This window comes from Macaca fascicularis, chromosome 13 (assembly GCF_037993035.2).
Source record: "Macaca fascicularis isolate 582-1 chromosome 13, T2T-MFA8v1.1".
Classification (NCBI taxonomy): domain Eukaryota; kingdom Metazoa; phylum Chordata; class Mammalia; order Primates; family Cercopithecidae; genus Macaca; species Macaca fascicularis.
In genome coordinates, this window is record NC_088387.1 from 76,411,256 (window position 1) to 76,425,199 (window position 13,944).

The following is a 13,944-nucleotide window of genomic DNA, read 5'->3' on the forward strand; positions in this document are numbered from 1 at the left end:
AGAACCACAGCAGCACAAAGGAGGCATTTGGGCCCAACAGAAATGAGAAGACTTACTTGTTATACTCTGTGGGATTTGAGAGATCACTTGGTTGGTTGGTTGGTTGGTTGGTTGGTTGGTTGATTTTATTTTTTGAGATGGAGTCTTGCTTTGTCACCCAGGCTGGAGTGCAGTGGCACACAATCTCGTCTCGCTGCTACAACCTCAGCCTCCCTGATTCAAGCGGTTTTCCTGTCTCAGCCTCCTGAGTAACTGAGATTATAGGCACACACCACCACACCCAGCTGATTTTTGTATGTTTTGAGTACAGACAGGGTTTCACCATATTGGCCAGGCTGGTGTCAAACTCCTGACCTCAAGTGATCCACCTGCCTCAGCCTCCCAAAGTGCTGGGATTACGGGCATGAGACACTGCGCCCAGACTATATTCTTTATTATTAAATTCCTCTGTTAAATAAGGAAACTGAGACCTGGAGAAGTTAACTGACTTGCCAAAAAAAGAAAGAAAGAAAAAAAAAACCCAAAACACTAACTAGAGGTCTAGACCCAAATCTTATACCTTATACATTGACTGTTCTTTCAACATTGCCTTGCCGGAACCAATGCGGCATTATTTAATGATAATCATGTCAATTACATTTTAATTCCTTGGAAACAACATTTTTATAAACCTAAGGTCTAGATTTGTTTTAATTTATTGGCTCCAAATTAAACTAGCCTTAGCACAGTGCAATATAATAATTCTTTCAATAATAATCTATACTATAATAATGTAATTCTCAAAGGAACTATGATATTGATAGAGTTCTCCCTTAAGTTGTTTGGTAATAAAAGTCTTTAAAACAAAAAGACTGAAAGACTTTGTTGTTCTTCAACTTCTATATTTTTGCGTCTCCTCTCCCAACACCAACAGAAGTATTGAGGTATTTTCGGCGAATGATTTGATGGTACCTGTAACCAACTGTAACAGCTGTCTCCCGGGCTCCCCTGTGGATATTTTACCAATTAGCAGAATGACTGATCTAATTGTTCAGACTAGGTTATATATCTCTAGCACATTCTGGATATTTGGTGAATCCGTTTCTACTTCTAATTTACCTTTCAGGATCAACAAGCTGGGGCTAAAGGGCAAGGAATATTGCCTTTTGTCACTGATAAGCATTTAGGTGTAACAGAACGTATAACCGGAACTGCTTAAATCCACAGGTTCTGTTGCAACACATGTGCTGGAAAGCGGCGAAGCTGTGCCACTTTAAGACCCAAGTTCTCCATGCACCGGGCCTCATCCCCTAGCTGAAGCTGTAACTCCTCCCTCAACTCTCCTACCGCTTCATCCTCACGTCTTGTTGGAGTTCCTGCCTCCCCCTACTATACTGTAGTACAGTTCTTTGGTACCTGTCTTTGATACTGCCACTTCCCTAAAGGTCTTTAAATTTGGAGACCCAGAATGACTCATCTAGGTACTCCTCGGTATCTTGGACATGGTAAATGCAACTTTGTGCTCTATACACATTTGAAATGAGAAGAGTGTCAAATAGTCTTCTTGTGGGTCTCTTCCTCCTTGCCCAAATTAGTGCCTTGAGGATGGGTGGGTCTCTTCTCTCCTCTGCAACCCACCCTCCAACCCTGCAGTGACAAAGTCGCTGCGCGCTCTGACGCTGGGCCGCACCGCTGGGCCCCGGGCCGCCAGCGCCCCGCTCCGCGAGCCGACAGCGCCCTCTGGTGGACACTGACGCGCTCGCCCCAGTGGCTCCCGAGGTTCTCGCCGCCTCCGCTGTCTCGGCTCCCTGCGGTGTCCGGCTCAGCCCCGGACCAAGCCTGGGGGAAGCGACCCTTCTACGTCCTGCCTGGTCTTGTTTCTCTGTCGTCGGCTACTGGGTCCCTCAGGTCGCCCCACCCCGGCCGGCGCCGGATGGAAAGGCGAAAAGAGCCTTGGGTCTAAAAAGGGGTCTGGCGAGTCCGCCTGCCATCCAGGTTTAGCGGGCGACGAAGGGTCGCAGGGTCGGGGTCAGGCGGCAGCCCCTCTCTTCTCCGCCCCAAGAGACTTCTAGGCCAAGGTTGGAAGAGGCGGCCGTGAGGCCCGGAGCCAGGAGAACAGAGACCCACAAGAACAGGAGAACAGAAAGCAACTGGGAGGGAGGCGAGTGCGAGGGGAGCCACAGTCCCAGGAGAATTCCTAAGGCCCTGGAGCAGAAAAGGCAGCAGACCTGGGGAAGAAGGGGACAGGCGTGGAGGGGGTTGGTCATGAGGCCGTTTGACCCAGGGTCAGAGTGCAGCGACGGTGGAAAGGTGGCTCACTGTCCAGTCTAATTCAAGCTGTGTGACTTAGGTTACCTGCGCTCCGGAAGCTTCATTGGCTCTTAAGTGGATATTAGAAGAGGCCACGACTGCTCTATGGATGAAAGGACTAATACCGGTTCACAGTCTATGAAAGTGTCCTGCACATAGTACATGGCCACTAGGACAGCAGCGAGTTAGGAGGATAAGCCAAGAGGAAGACGACACGGCATGGGACCACCGCCGTTATCCACATGCCTCTCGCAGGCGGAGGACAAATGCAGTCACTGGCTGTATGCCAAAACTCTGCCCCCCAACTTCTTTTTTAAGCAACTTGGCTTCTCAAAGTGAAGAATTCTGTTCTTATCGCTGCATTAGAGCCACAGGCCATCTATTTGACAGTTAAATCCAAGGTGGGTTCAGGAAAAATAGAGATAAAGGATTTGTGGTCTAGTTTTGAAAGAAGCTAGAATTTGAAGATAAAGATATTCTAAGGGCCTTCAGACAGACCACAGGGACCACCCCTGCATTTTCCTAAACCCGAGGCTGCAGGTCAGCTCCTGAAGCCGAGGTGAGGGTTGTGGGAAGTGGCCATATAACCCCACTGCAGGCATCGCCTCCAGGATGGGAGGTGCTGGGCATGGGAGCAGGTCAGGGCCTGCTCAGAGGCTGTTTCTCTTCATCCCAGCACATAGCTGGGCTTGCTTTTCTGAAAAACACAGAAGCCATCAGCTGGGTTTGCCCCCAAGCCTGACAACAGCTTAAGAAGGAAGAAAGAATGTAATTCCTCCATCCCACCAGGTATCATGGAAGCAGGTTGCTGGGCTCAGGCCTCCACCTGTCTTCTGACGACACCACCCAGCCCAGCTTCCCAGGGGCTCTGCTCTGTGGATCCCCTCTCACTTCCCTTCTCCACCCTCATTCCCTCTACCACTTATTTTCCTTCAGTAAGTCTCAGCCCTTTAAAAAATAAAAAATTGTAACCCTTCCTCACCTCACATTTCTGCCCAACTACCACCTAACCCTCTTCTCTCTCTCACTTGTTAAGTGTTTTTTATTTTCAGTCTCCATTTTCTTACTACCCACTCCCTCCTCAGCCCACATCATTGGGCTCATTGGAACGTCTCTCATTTCCATGCTGCTAAAACTCACTTTTGTGGTCTGTACCTTATTTGACCACTTTCTTTGCAGCAAATGATGCTGTCTCCCCTCTTGCCTTGAAATGCTCCCTTCTAGTTTCTTTTTCTTTCTTTCTTTTTTTTTTTTTTTTTTGAGACAGAGTCTTGCTCTGTTGCCCAGGCTGGAGTGCAATGGCACCATCTCAGCTCACTCCAACCTCCACCTCCTGGGTTCAAGTGATTCTCCTGCCTCAGCCTCCCAAGTAGCTGAGACTACAGACGAGTGCCATCATGTCTGGCTAATTTTTGTATTTTCAGTAGAGATGGGGTTTCACCATGTTGGCCAGGATGGTCTTGATCTCCTGACCTTGTGATCCGAACCAACTCGGCCTCCTAAAGTGCTGGGATTACAAGCGTGAGTCACCTGCCCAGCCCTTCTGCTAGTTTCAAGGACATCTGAACTCTCCAAGTTTTCTTCCTACTTGCTTGGCATCTCCTTGCCAGTTTCTTTTATTCTCCTCTTCCCCTGCCCATCTTTTAAATGCATCATTATGTTATGGTTACACTGCAGAATTAGTTATGTTATATTTACATATAACACAACTAGTGTTATATAATATGTAAATTATGTTATATGTAAGTTATGTTATATGTAAGTTATGTTATATGTACATATATGTTATATATTAGTTATGTTATAGTTACACTGTTAAGACAATTATGTAGAAGTTATCTTGATGAATCATCAGGCAAGTGACCATAAGGTACTGTGACTTTGAAGGAAGGAAAGATAGATCACTGAGGCCTAAAGTGGTAAGGAAAGCCCCCGTGGACGAAGAGAGGTGGAGAATGGGCATGGACAAGGTGCTAGAAGTTCAGAGGTAGAGAAAAAGAATGGACATTCCTGGTGGAGGAACTTCCTACTAAATACACAGAAAGGTGAACCTAAAGATTTAATCCAATGACAATTAAACATCTCTTTGGGGCTAGCACTTTGCTAGACATGGCATAAAATTGAAAAGAAAGATGTGAGCCCCTTGTTTAAATTTTAGTTAGTATTCCCATGAAATGATTAAATAGCACTATAAGGTAGCATTTGGTAGAGATAAAGACAGTAGAAAGAAGGCAGAGATCACATGGGCTTCCTGGAAGTGGCAAAACCCACGGGCTATCATGATCTGTATGAATTAGCATAAGCTGAGTGCTCTAACACATAGATCCCCAGATGCATAAAAGCTCAAACACAGTAGTCATTTATTTCATGCTCATCTACCAGTATTGGGTAAGTCAACAAATCCAAGGGGTAGCCCTGTCCTCAGGCTGCCAGAGTCACCCTGAAGGTTGTCACCAGTGGAGCCATCCAGAAAGAGAACAGATTACTGGGGAGCAAGTCTGGGAGGATGTTATGGGCCAGGTCACTCGCATCCCATTGGCTAGGACTTAGTCACATGGTCACATATAATTGCCAGGGAGGCTGGGAAGCACAGCCCTGTAGTGTGCCCAGGAAGAAGAGGAGAGCCTGGCTTCTTGGTGAGCAGTGAACAGCGTCTCCCACTGGGCCCTTTCGTCCTTTGCTGGAGATGAGGATGATCTGTTTGGGTTAACCCTCAGAGCAGAACTGAACCCCTCTCCATTTCCCTCTCCCTTTCCCCATCTTATTCCTTATAAAAAAGGCTATGAGGACTCTGTGGTGCAAGTGAAAGAGACACAGGTGCAAGTGTGGGCCAAGATAAGGACAATGAGGTGTGATGAAGAGGAGGCCACGCACTGGGCTAGGTGTGTCTAGAAAGAACATCTCTTCCAGATTCTCTCCCTCTGCCCATTAAAATGCCAAGTTGCCCTCATCTCTGGTGTGAGTTGTGGCATGGTGAGAGCCATCCCCGACTCTTTCCTGGGGGGCGGGAGGAGGTCCATTCCCAACCCACAGATGAAACATGGTTAAGGTCCTCTGTGCAGGTGATCTTAGAGTTGCTGCAATGCAGTGAAGGCTGATGAGCAAGTCACCTGGCGCAGGCTTCAGATGTAATGATGGTCTATACTTTGAACTTTTTAGGGAGCTTTTATATCCATCCCTCCTTTTTCCCCTCTTCTCAACCACAGTGCAGGGCAAGTATTATTCCCATTTTACAGACGGGGCTACTAGAACTCAGAGAAAGTAAAGGACTCGAGTGCATCAGATCCCAGAGGACAGCCTGGTTCTCCAGACCCCTAGACAAGGCTTCCCTCCATGACCAATCTTGCCCACTTTATGTGTGAAATGCGCTGGTGAGTGTGTTTTATAATTCCCTGGAATCTGAGTCTCCAAAGAAGCCCCTACACCCCGCTAGGCAAAGGCTTCTGCTCCAGCTGGCCGGCTGCACAGGGACACAGGCTCAGACATCAGGGCCTCCATCCACTCTTAGCTGCCGACTTGGCCTGGGGGCTGGGGAGGTAAAGAGGAGAGTGCATTGGCATCAGGATTCAACAGGCAAGGCACTGTGCTGCACACGGGGAAACAAAGCCCTCACTGCTCCCTAAGGGGCGTTACAGCCCCTTGGACACCTTGCTTCGAATGCTTTCTGAGGGGCACAAACTTTACCCCACCTTTGGGTTAGGGTAGATGTCGCTGAAGCTTTTACCTCACTGAAGGATTTCCTGTTTATGGTTAGTCTTTTCCCTACATCTGTCTCCCTCTGCCTCTCCCCGTCTTCCCTTTCTCTGAGCCTGTTAGACCTCAGGGTTAACTTCTGACAAAGGAAGCTTTTCTGGCTCATTTTGTTCTTACAAATGCAAATATAAGCTAACCAGGAACGAAGGCCAGGGACCTCAAAGCAGGTTGGTGTTCTTCCTGGAGCGTGAGAACCAGGTATGGAAGCCTTTTCCTAGGGCCTGAGATGTCCCAGGGAGCTTGAAGAAAAGGTGATAGCCCTGCCGAGGAAAGGCTCCTGTTAACCTCTAGGGTGTGGCAGCTCAGGGCTCTGCACTTTGGGACCATCCCAGGTGCCTCGTGATCTAGGAAAGGAAGGAAAAAAGGATGCTTTTCTCACTCCCTGAAAACCACACCAGCTCCTCTTCCTTGGCTGCATCCTGCCCCTATTATTCCCTCTCCCAGGACTCCCTGGCCCATCCTGTGGGCCTCACCTTAGAAGGCATTTCTTCTAAGTGACTCTCCTGATCTCTCATCAGCCCACACTACATTTTATTGTCATCACTGTTCTACTCGCTTGTTTCCCAGAAAGCAGAATTGCAGTGATGCTTGTAAGGCTTCAGCTTTAGGGCCCTTCATTTGCTGTGCTCCCTCCAAGCCCCAGTTTCTAATTTGGTGTTCCTTTTCCTAAAGAGGCCTCTCCAAATTGCTTAAGCTTCAGGTTCCATGAAACCCAGGTTCGCTCGTGGTCTTTCCCACTACTGTGCAAACTTCCTGAATCAGGGACTGTGCGTCAGGTTCCATGGAGTACTTTTAGGGTCTAGAGGTCTTGCTAGGTTCCAGTAAACATTTGTTAAATAAAAGAGAAAGGAAGAAAGAATTCTTAGCTAGTGCTTAGTTGCCTGGTGGTTCTCCTGAAGACTCCCCAGCACTGTCACCTGGGCAATCTGGATGGCTCGCATGGGGTTCCCTTCCCTGCAGCACAGTGTAGTGTGCAGAAGAAATCCATCTCGGAAGCTCTAGGATCTTAGGAAAATCACCTGCCTCTCAATGGCGGTCTCCATTTATCCAAATGCAACAGGGGGTTGTAACCACTAATTACCAGTAAATACAGTACCTGGCACAACTGCTTCTCAGGAAATAATAGTTTACGTTATATACACTGTCCCTATGGTACATTTCATCCTTAATTCTTTTTTTTTTTTTTTGAGACGGAGTCTCACTCTGTCGCCCAGGCTGGAGTGCAGTGGCCGGATCTCAGCTCACTGCAAGCTCCGCCTCCTGGGTTCACACCATTCTCCTGCCTCAGCCTCCCGAGTAGCTGGGACTACAGGCGCCCGCCACCTCGCCCGGCTAGTTTTTTGTATTTTTTAGTAGAGACGGGGTTTCACCGTTAGCCAGGATGGTCTCGATCTCCTGACCTCGTGATCCACCCGTCTCGGCCTCCCAAAGTGCTGGGATTACAGGCTTGAGCCACCGCGCCCGGCCTCATCCTTAATTCTTTTAGCTCTAGGACCTACAGCTTCCCCTTTCCCCCAAGGTGGTTCCTGGATAATGGGGTTTTGGTGTGAAGAGTCAGGGCACACAAAGGGATTTGCCCTGCACCAAGCATCCCACTAAGTTTGCCTCCAGGACCAGATCTGGGTATCCCCCTATACACTGCTCCTTCCTACAGTGAGATATAGAACTGCATGGAAAGAGTCAAAGAACTTGAATGATAATATAAATGAAATATAGGGAAACAATGTGGTTAAGTGCCTTTCCCTTTGCAGCCATGCTGTTCCAGCCATTTGACTCACTGGAACCCTAAGGTATGTATCTCTCAGTGTGGTAAATGAGTAGTTATTTTTCACAGAGAAGAAAGTGAGACTGAAATGACCTTGAGCCACATGCCTCAAGTGCCAGGGTTGGCAAGTGGCAGATCCAGAGCCGCAGCCTAGGTCCATGTTCTTATCACCCTGGACGTGGCCCTCGTCCCCTGTCCTTCAGTGAAGGATTGATGCAAACATTGCTCAGTTCTCACTCATCCCATGAGAACCAGCATGTGCAGGCCAGATCTGACCCTGCTGCCACAACATTTAGCATGTCATTGTGGTTTTCCTCTAACAAGAACTGAGAAGTGGTCAGTGTTTCTCTTGTTTTTTTTCTGGTGACATCCATACATTCATGTTTGCAGGTGCCAGGGCTTGAAAATTCAACAGCAAAGTGGGAAAGAGATGCAGTAGAAGGGCACAGCGTGAGGAGCATTTTACAACTTATTACAAGCTTTGCTATTCATTTCTTAAAATAGTAGTAGTAGTAACCACAATGATAAAAGCTAACAACTATTGGTTGAGAACTATGTGCCAGAAATTAATATTTAATTTTTTTTTTTTTTGAGACAGAGTTTTGCTGTTTTTGCCCAGGCTGGAGTGCAGTGGCGAGGTCTCAGCTCACTGCAACCTCTGCCTCCCAGGTTCAAGTGATTCTCCTGTCTTAGCCTCCCGAGTAGCTGGGATTACAGGTGCACTCCACTACACCCAGTGAACTTTTGTATGGGGTTTCACCATGTTGGCCAAGCTGATCTCGAACTCCTGACCTCAGGTGATCTTCCCGCCTTGGTCTCCCAAAGTGCTGGGATTACAGGTGTGAGCCACCACGCCCAGCTAATTTTTGTTTTTTTAGTAGAGATGGGTTTTTGCCATGTTGTCTGGGCTGGTCTCAAACTCCTGACCTCAGGTGATCCAACTGCCTTGGCCTCCCAGAGTGCTGGGATTACAGGCGTGAGCCACCACACCCGGCCTTAACAATTTTTTTTTTTGAAATAGAGTCTCATTCTGTCACCCAGACTGGAGGGCAGTGGTGCAATCACAGCTCACTGCAGCCTCGACCTCCCGTGTTTAAGTGGTCCTTCCACTTCAGCCTCTTGATAGCTGGAACCAACACCACCATGCTGGTTAATTTAAAAAAAAAAAATACAATAAATTTTTTTTTTTTTTGGTAGAGACAGGCTCTCACTATGTTTCCCAGGCTGATCTTGAACTCCTGGGCTCAAGCTATCATCCTACCTCAGCCTCCCAAGATGCCGGGATCACAGGTGCAAGACACTGCACCTGGCCTCCCGGGTTCAAGCAATTCTCCTGCCTCAGCCTCCAGAGTAGCTGGGATTACAGGCATGTGCCACCATGCCTGGCTAATTTTGTATGTTTTAGTAGAGACGGGGTTTCTCCATGTTGGTCAGGCTGGTCTTGAACTCCCAACCTCAAGTGATCCGCCCGCCTCAGCCTCCCAGAGTGCTAGGATTACAGGCATGAGCCACTGTGCCTGGATGAAACTCCCCTTTTTGTAACCATCAGATCTTGTGAGACTTATTCACTAAAACGAGAACAGCATGGGAAAGACCTGTCCCCATGATTCAGTTGCCTCCCACTGGGTCCCTCCCACAACACATGGGAATCCAAAATGAGATTCAGTGGGGACACAGCCAAACCCCATCACTTTTATATGCATATGAACTTATTTATACATATAGCATTTATATTTCTTTTGTTTTAATTTGCACATGATTCTGTTTTGTCTTCCACAGAAACTCTGAACTTAGATATTCCCTAAAGAAAAATAGACACTAATAGACTTGCCAGAATGGGCCTGGGTCAGGGACAGGGATGAGAAATATTTCCAGAAAGAAAATCTACTCCTGTAGTTGCTTGTTACCTCTTTTGACCTTGATTAAGTTACTTTCACTCTTTGGCTGAAGTTTCTCCAACTGTAAAATAAGGAGCCTGTCCCAGTTCCAAAATTTGTTTTTCTCTTTTTTCTTTTTGTTACCAAAGGCATCCAAAGATCAACATTTTTTACATCATCTTTTTCTTTTATTTACAAAGAGTAAAATTAATTTTTGTGTGTGTACAGTTCTCTGAGCTTTAATATATATAGATCTGTGCAAGCACCAATCAATACAGAACAGTTCCATCACCACCTCCCCAAATTCTCTCATGTTACCAGTTTGTAGTGAAACTCTGTCTCCAACACCTAACCTCTGGCAACCACTGATTAGTTCATCATCTCTGTAGTATTACCTTTTCCAGAATATCTTATAAATGGAATTGTACCATAGGTAACCTTTGAGACTTGTTTCTTTCAGAAACTTTGAGACTGTAAACTTACCAAAATGTCTTTGAGCTTCATCCATGTCATTGATCATATCAATACTTTGTTCCTTTTTATTGCTGAGTATGATTCATTGAATGAATGCATTACAATTTACTTCGCCATTCTCTCATCGAGGGGCATTTCCAGTTTTGGGTGATTATGAATAAAGCTGCTATAAACGTTTATGTACAAGTTTTTCTGTGAGCATCAAGTTTTCATTTCTCTAGGGCAAATATCTAGGATTGGGATGGCAGGGTTATATTGTAAGCACATGTTAAACTTTATAAGAATCTGCCAAACAGATTTCAGAGTGTCTGCCATTTTACATTTCCATCAGCAATGTGGGAGAGTTTCTTCCAGCTGCTCTGCTTCCTCACTAGTATTTGGTATTCTCGTTTGTTGGTGGTGGTGAGGGTGGTGTTTTAATTACAGTCATTCTAATAGGTGTGGAGTAGTACCTTATTGCGGTCTGAATTTTCATTTCCCTAACGGCTGATTTTGAGCAACTTTTCATATCTTTATCTGCCATCTGCATAACTTCTTTGTTGAAATGTTCATTCACATATTTTTGCCTATTTTTAAAATTGTATTGTTGTCTTCTCACTATTGAGTTTTGAAAGTTATTTACATGTTCTGGATACAAATCCTGTGTTGGATATACAATTTGCTAATATTTGATCCCAGTTTATAGCTTGTTCTTTTAATTCTTAAGTATTTAACAATGTTTTTAGCAGAAAAAATTTAATTTTGATTGTCTATCTTCTTTTGCTTTTATGAATTGGATTTTGATGTCATATCTAAGCATTATCAAAAACATATGTTTTAAAATAAACATGTTATAGTTTCTAGTTTTGCATTTAGATCTATGATCCATTTGAGGTTAATTTTTCTATAGATTATACTCTGATATATAACTTAAGGTCCATTTTTTTGCATATGGATGTTCAGTTGTTCCATTTGTTGAAAAGATTATCCTTTATCCATTGAATTGCCTTAATACCTTTTTCAAAAATTGTCAATTTTGTACTTTAAAATGGTTAAAATGATGTATTTTATGTCAATTTTATCTAAATAAAAAAATCTATCTTCAAAAATCAATTGATCATATTTTTGTGGAACTATTCCTGGATTGCCTATTTTGTTCCATTGATCAGTGTGTGTATAGTTTCATCAATACCACATTGTCTTAAAATTATTATACTTTGCTTTAGACTAAGTTTTAAAATTGGTTAGGGTGAGCTGACTCCATTCTTCTTTTTCAAATTGTTTTGCTTATTCTATGTCCTTTGCCTTTTCATATATATTTTGGAATCAGCTTGCTTATGTTTTAAAAAATCCTGCTAATATTTTGATTGTTATTCATCAAGTCTATAAAATCATTTTGGATCTTATATGGTTCCCAGACAATATACATGCTATCCAGCTAAATTTCATTTTCAGATAAACAACGAATATTTTTTAGCATAATTATGTCCAAAACATTTCATGAGACATAATTATACCAAAAAAACTATTTGTCATGAATGTATGTTGAAATTTGTCAAATGCTTTTTCTGTATCTTTTGGTACAAACATTTTTTTCTTCAGACATTAATATGGTGGATTACACTGACTGATTTTAAAATGTTGAACCAGCCTTGCCTTCCAAGAATAAATTCCACTTGGTTGTGACATATTATTGTTTTTATATATTGCTGTATTTGACTTGCTAATTTTTCTTTCTTTCTTTTCTTTTTTTTTTTTTTTTTTTTGAGACAGGGTCTTACTCTGTTCATCTAGGCTAGAGTCCAGTGGCGTGATCATGGCTCATTGCAGCCTTGAACTCCCAGGCTTAGGTGATCCTCCCACCTCAGCCTCCTGGGTAGCTAGGACTACAGGTGCGCACCACCAGGCCCAGCTAATTTTTTGTAGAGACAGTGTTTCGCCGTGTTCCCCAGCTCTCTAACTCCTGAGCTCAAGTGATCCACCCACCTTGGCCTCCCAAAGTGCTGGGATTTCAGGTATGAGCCACTGCGCCTGGCCAGATTTGCTACATTGTTAAAAGAATTTTTGCATCTATACTCATGACAGATTATCAGTCTATAGTTTTCTCTCTATTCCTATTTTCTCATTTAAGCATTTAGTGCTAAAACTTTCCCTCTAAGCATTGCTTTAGCTACATAATTTTCATTTAGTTCAAAATACTTTATAATTTCCCTTGATATTTCCTCTTTGATCTATAGATTTTTAATAAGCATTATTTAGATGTTTAAGTTTTGTAGGATTTTTCAGATGTCTTTCTGTTGTTGAGCTCTACTTTAATTCCGTTTGGTATTATTTGGGAAACCTGGTATTATTTCAGTTATCTTAAATATATATTAAACACATCTCCCTTCCTGGTCTTCTGATGGAAATCTAGGGCTTTAGTCTCTTTGCTCTCCCTTCTGTTCCCTACAACTGAGTCTACCTCTGGGGAAAAGCAGCAGGAGGATACATAGACAAAAAAGCACCTGAGATTCACCGTATATTTTTAGGATCACAGTTCCAACGATTAGAGAGCAGCATTCCTCTCTCTGTGGGTTTTAGGTGTCTGTTGGCAGCCACTGCCATCACATAATTGTAATTTTGTGTCTGGGGATCACCTGGGGCTGAGATAGGAGAGAACGTTAAAATGAGGGAGAAGATTCCCCCCAAATCTCTGTATCCCACAGGGGCCCTCTTCCTGCTCTTCAGGCCAGAAAGAAAAGCTTTTCTCAGGACCCACAGTTCTTGGTCTTAGTTTGAGTCCAGGCTGGGAGACATGGAAGAGAAAAAAATAAAAATCACCACCAACTCATTAGTACTTCAAGTTTGGTTTCTTTCCCTTGTATGTCTGTTATCATTTACTTTTCAGAGCCTTTGGATGGCTTCTCTAAGCATTATGTTTAGGTTCTTAGCTGCTTACTCCACCTTCCAGAACTGGATGCCCTCAGCCTATGTAGATTTAATTTTTAATAACTTTTTTACATGTACTATTGTACATGTACTATTTATTTTACATGCAAAATAAAAATTAAAATGACATTTTAAAAGAATGAGAAAAACTTTCAGTTCCAAATAAAATAGACTAACAGAGACAGGGTTTACTCTCTCATCTGAAACAAACATAAAAAAGGCAAAATATGTGAAACGATGATTTTTCTAGATGCTAATGTCAGGCAATAGTGAAGAGATGGAAAACAAGGTGAGTCATGTGACTCAGCTTAATGCATTGAGAGGGTTTCTAGGTTATCATGCAGTCAGGAGGACTCCAGGCAGAGCGTGGGAGATTGCTGAGCTGAGGAGATGGAGCTGACAGTCTGGAGAAACCACAATGCTAGCACCTTCATGACACAGCGCTAGAGAGGTGAGAAGTGCATAGAGGGACTCCCCTGGATATGTGAAGAGGGTTCCCTCAAGTATTCATCTATGTACTGATTAGTGCATGGCATGGGGGGTTGTTGGGGGGACTACCTGAAGCCTGGGAAAGAACTACAGGACAGGATTAGAGAGAATAGTGTCTGCTGCTCCCACAGGGCCAAGAATAGTGTCTCTTTCCACCAGCCAGGATAGGAAATTTCAGGACTCACAGGGCATTGATTAGAATATTTAGAAAGGTCTTGCATTCATGGTGGGGAATAATCAGCTCTAGACTGAGCACTGATCTAGCTCTACCTAACAATTTAAAAAACGAGACCTAAAAGGACCAAACTATTTCCAAGTAACTTAACCGTGACCCAGAATAAGGCTTATGAATATTCAAGGGAATACAAAAATGTCCATTTGCATTGCAAG